Genomic DNA, 5,756 nt, shown 5'->3' with positions numbered 1-5,756 from the left:
TCTTTGAGTCATGAATGTAGTCAAGTGTATGACATAGTAGGTCTGTAATATTCTATACAATGAATGAAATTCATTGTGATGTGCTTCAGAAATAGAAAGGTGGCTATTTATTCTCAAATCAGATGACCTACTTTATACTTTTAATTTGATCCCTTTTATCATAAAATAGAGAATATTAAATGAAATTTAATATAAGACATAAAATCATCCAAGCAGAGCAAATCCTTTGATTTTTGTGTTTTTGCCACAGTCTTAGTATAGTACTTTTAACACAGTTGTAATCAAATCATACGTACAATTTCGTGTTCTGCTTAATCTCCATTTTCTATACTACAGCAGGTTTCTTTTGTTGCTGTTATTTCTCTATAGTTTACATCAACATAATAGAATGCCACACTCTTCCCTGTGCATTGTTCTGCCCACACCACTTCCTGTCAGATACATCTAATTTTCTAAACTGTGAACAGCTTTGCATCAGTGTCGTCCATTTCCATCACTTAATTAGACCCTGCAGCCACAATGTACACTGTTCAATACAGAGTTTTAATGTTGAAAGTTGATCAAAATCCAGCTTGCAATACAATTTTGCAACTATGTGCCTGGTTCTTGCATTGATAAAGAACGCTGTCCATATTTATCCATGTATATCTAAGGGGTCACAAAAGCAAATGTGCTCAGGATCCGGGCAATAAAGGCAACTGGTGAAATGCTTAGGCTGAAAAAGGGCCACTCTTCACACCCTATTAATAATTAGTAAGTTCAAAAAATACGAGTCTGTGCAAACCATGACTCAGAACGCAGGCCCTAACTAAATGGCACATCTGCTATTTAGCTTCGGTTAATTTTTCACATATGGTCTTGCTGTTCAACTGAAGCCAGATTTCTGCATTTTTAATTTTTTTCCTTATGCGGTGCAAAATCTTAAGTTCTATGTGAATTCTCCAAATCGTTAAACGTTGGCAAAAATTTGTTGAAGGCCTACATCAGAGACCAAATAAAATATGTCCAGTTTTTGAGAGCTCTGAAATAGCAACATGGATGATTGTAATGCTATATATGTGTCTTAATAACACGCTGGTTTTAATACTAAACTTAATAAAACTGCAAAACCGATTATGGATATTCTGGGCATTTTTTCTTATTTTATACATAGACATGGAAATCCAAAATGGCTAGCTGACTTACCTCAAGGTAACATGACTGGATAGCTGTCATTAATACCAATAACACTTGACTCTCTCTTCCCCTCTCTGATTAAAATGTTAAGCAATTTCAAAGGATAAACAAACAAACAAAAAAACCAACTTTCTCTAGCATATTAGTAGCCATAATTTAATAAAGTTAAATTTAGATTCCATATAACTTTATTCCTAATCACATGGAACTTCAAATTAATCAATATTTTAGGAAAATAATAAGAAAAAATGAAACAAGTAGTATTAGGTTTCATACAACAACTTTCTGATTGTGTTAATAGTTTATTATAGAGGTGACGTTAACATTCACATATATAACATTGATCTATTAATGTAATTAAAACTGGTATTTAGAATCATGAACTGAAAAAGCTCTAAAAAGACAAAAGTTTAGTTATAAACTCTGTCACTATTTGGCAAAGGACAAATCATTTACCTTGGTTAACCTAAAATTTCTTCATCTACAGAAAACTCCTAAAAACCCAATCCATAATCTTTTTAGCCAAATAGGAAATTCATGGGTTCTTAAAATACATAATCCAAAGGCATCACTAGCTCCTGGTAAGTCTAGAGACTCCAAAAATGGCATCAAGATTCAACTCTGCTTCTCTGTCTCTCTGTGTGGCTTTTCTTCGTTGGTTCTGTGAGCAGGAAATCTCATGCTCCATTGTGACCCTATGACTGAGAGTTGCTTCCAAGTTCATACCACATAAAGCCCAAGAGTACATTTTTTTTTTTTAATTTGAACAAAAATCTTAGAATAGTTTTGTTCATGGCTTTAGTCTGTTCCCCACCTTCCAGAAATCTGCATGGGAATGTGATCGCACCAGTCAGTCACAGCTGGATGGCCTGGCCATCAATCGAATATGATGTGGTCAGCAACACCTGAACCAGCAGCCCGAGCCTTTAGAAGGAGTAGTTCACAAGCAAAGCACAGCAATTTCCTAAGAGGAGATGGATACGAGGTAGGAAAATTAACTTATAATCTCTTTGACACTGCCTGTATTTGCCAAGTATTATATATATACATGAGTAATGTTATATGACAGTATGAAGAAAACAGCTATTCCTCTTTAAATCATAGATACTTTTGAATGTGACATTATCATATATAATTACCAAAAGAAGAACAGATGTGTGTGCATTTATATATAAGTAATATAAAAATAGTACAAGGAAATATATTCAGCATTTGCTTAATAGCAACTAAAATAAAAATATTTGTGTCATCTCTTTTAAAGTTTGTTTAAATCAATCCTGGTGGACAGAAGGATAGTATGTACGACAAGAAACAATTTTTTACAACCAAGTTGATGTCAGTTATCAACAAAGAAAAGATGTAACTGTACAACATTTCTATTACATAAAAAAGTGACACATCCAATAATCCAATAATCCAAACATGATGAGTTCCTTTTGTATTGTAGCTACTCATTTTGAGTAGATTGTCTAAATTTTTAATTTAGATAACTCTAATAGATATTTAAATTTGACTAGGTATTTTGTTATGTGGGCTCTTAGATAAAATTTAGCATTTTAATGAGAGCTCAAGGTCTTTCTTATCTAACACATCTGTGCTGTTTCTCCAGATGTCCTGGCCTTCATTTAGACATCTTACTCTTGACTTGCTTTTATTTATTTATCTATTTATTCATCTACTGATTTATTAGATGGGGTAAGGCATATTTCATCAAGAGAAAAAGCAAAAGCAAAAAAACTGCAAGGGCCTAATTTGTCCAAAGAATGCAAATAAGAAGAAAGCATCCGTACGCCCTAAGTGCATTAGAATCCAGCACACATGCTCCGTCACTGTGCAGAAAGTTCAGGTACACGGTGTTAGCATAAGCAGGGGCCCCAGCTGTGGGGTGGGGCTTACTCTGCGGCTGCAGCCCAGTGAGGTCATGCAGGACGGTGCAGAGGGAGGGCAACTGAGCTGGTTCACAGGTCAGGCCCTGGCTGGTGAGCGGGGCCGGCTCTGGGCACGAGGGCAGAGGAAGCCCGTGCTGTTTCTGGTAGAAGCGCTGTTTCTCCAAGGGGCACAACTCTGCAGAGGGACCTCTTTAACGAAGTAGGTCTCCAGGACGGTGTCGCCAAAGCTCCATTTATCGGCTGTGGTGGTTAGGCTGTTGGCACTGCCAGGCGCTCGGGGGCTGTCCAGGGGATCTGCTCTATCCGCCTAGGTAGCTGAGGGTGCTGGCCAGCTGCTGGGCCACTGCCACCTTCCAGGCCACTCTCCAGCCTCAGCCACACGTCCAGAGGCCCATGCTCCACATACTGTGTCACCAGGACGTTCTCAGAGCTGTGCATGCAGATGCCACGCACCAAGGCCAAGTGCACGTGGGAGATTTGGCTCACAAGTCCGGCTGTCTTGTAGAAGGCCAAGGCGATGTCCTGGTGACAGCCCTGAGTACCAGTCATAGCTCCTGCCCATGGGCCCCCACTGGATGTACCGGGTTCCCCACCATCTGCCGTTCCCTCCTTGGGGCCTCTGCCCCTACTTGTAAGATGCCCTCATGCACATGGTTCCTCGAGCTTTGGCCCAAGTGGGACAGCCGGGTGATATCATCCTGGCAGACCCGGTGAGGTGGCTGAGCTGCCTGAGGTTGGGAGGCCTAGTGCTGGCCTGAGGCCCCCACATGATGATGAGGTTGGATATCTCTCCTGCCCATGGCAGGCAGCAGCAGTGCGGGAAGAAACAGTTGTCATCCGCCCACAGTAAGCGGCCCTGCAGGGTGGCTCGCAGCTCCCGCATGCTGGGGAAGGACTGGTCCCAGCCCTCCAGAGTGGAGGACCCAGCCTGCCACTCAGTGGGAAATTTATACACGTGCGAGTGCTGTGTGCTGGTCGCCCGGTCACGCTGGGCCACTGTAAGGGTGAGGTGGCTCAGGCTTGGTGCTCCGGCGGATGAAGAAGAGGCCATCCTTGGGCTGCACCTCGGCCAGCACGAAAGGCTCCGGCAGGGCTCCGTGGATACCATCCTGGGTGCTCATCACCAGCCCTTGAGGTAGGGGCTCCAGTCGGCTGTCAGGCGGAAATAGCCATCCACCAGCCATACCAAGGACAGGGCCACAGCCCAGGAAGGCAGGGTCAGCTCCAACCACTTGTCCTGACCGTGGATGTTGATGCGGGGTTCTTTCAGTACCACATGGGTGATATCCTGGAAGTCATAGCAGTAGGCCCATGGTGCTTCCTGAGGCCTGTCCCCTGGCTGGTTGCCCACCTCTTGGGCCTCGGTTTTCTTCCCAGATGGGCCGGCATGGGGATTCCTGGGACCCTCTGCCTGTCCCGGCTGCCCCTGGATGCCACCAGTACCTGTCACTAGCACCACACGAGCAGGGGGTCCAGTGGCCCACTCCGGCCCAGGCTCTGGAAGGGCCCGCCCGCTATCCTGCATATAGCAGGGTTCCCCCAGCAACCCGGCCTAGAAGCTCCAGGTGGCACACTGAAACGCGGGCTCGAGGGCAGCAGGTACTTGACCATGATGACCTGCTGGGAGACAGGGCCTGGCTGGAAGGCCCGCACAAACCTGCAGGAGATGCTCCTCCGGCGCAGTGGGGTCAACACATCATGTGGCCAGATCTGCAGCCTGAAGGAGGGTGGGAGGCAGTCGTTGAAGCTGATGTTCTTGACCACCTTCTCCAGGGGGACACCATTGCAGAGAGCGGGGTGGCAGAGGTGCATTGAAGGCCATGCCCAGACTCTGGTCCTTCAGATGGTGGCTCTCCTCTTTGTGCAAGACCTCCCACAGGAATGCCAATGTCATTCATGAATTCATGCTTGCCCTGCTCAAAGAGGTACTCAAAGGAGGCTGGGGTCAGGAGCGGCACCCCTGCTCTGCGTGTTCTGAAGAAGACTTGGCCTCTGTGGGCCCACAGCCAGACACGGCATGCCCTGAGGATTCATGCCGTGCCAGTTCCAGGAATAAAACCTTATGTGGAGGTGCCACAGTCAAGCTCTCATCTCCCAGACCTCTAAGATGTGATCACGGCAACCAGACCTGGGCCTGGGCACTGAAGACAACAGAGAGATTGGAGCAGCGTGGAGTGATGCTGACTTTGTGTGCGATGTGGATACAGACCTCCTCTGAGGTTAGTGTGGCCTCGCTGAAGGTGACCCAGGGGTCCCCGCCACCAGGGTCAGCCCAGTGCAGAAGGACCGTCAGGCCTCCCCTGGTGGCCACAGGCTGAACTCCATCCCCATCGGGCCTGCTGTCCCTGGTGGCGGCACCCTAGTGGAACAGAGGCATCCTCATGACTGCTGGCTTGGTTTCTCACAATCACCAGGCAGATAGGTGTGGCCAAACAGACTAGAAGGCGAACCTTGGCTCTCCCGGTGTCAACTCAGGCAAGCCACTTAGTCACAATGGGCCTCAAGTTTTCCACTGGAAAATGGAGTTGCTGAGACATTGCCATGGAAAAGAGGCTTGTGACATCTCTACGCAGTTCTGCATGTTACACATTCAGCACAGCACATTCCCCCGGGGCTCAGACTCCAACCCCAGACCCCGACCCACAGTCGCTGGCAGCCCCCACCTTCCTGACTTGCTTTTAAGAACTTGAT

General features: G+C 46.2%; 1 pseudogene; it reads right to left on the bottom strand.

Moving 5' to 3' along the window:
* Window positions 1–3,013: 3,013 nt before the first annotated feature.
* On the bottom strand, window positions 3,014–5,442 carry LOC102731302 (non-receptor tyrosine-protein kinase TYK2 pseudogene; annotated as a pseudogene).
* Between the last annotated feature and the right edge of the window lie 314 nt (window positions 5,443–5,756).

The sequence above is a fragment of the Leptonychotes weddellii genome, unplaced genomic scaffold (assembly GCF_054177405.1).
Source record: "Leptonychotes weddellii isolate Sample4059 unplaced genomic scaffold, ASM5417740v2 HiC_scaffold_12656, whole genome shotgun sequence".
Taxonomy (NCBI): domain Eukaryota; kingdom Metazoa; phylum Chordata; class Mammalia; order Carnivora; family Phocidae; genus Leptonychotes; species Leptonychotes weddellii.
The sequence above is the reverse complement of the archived record's forward strand: the minus strand, read 5'-3'. Positions and strand labels throughout refer to the sequence as shown.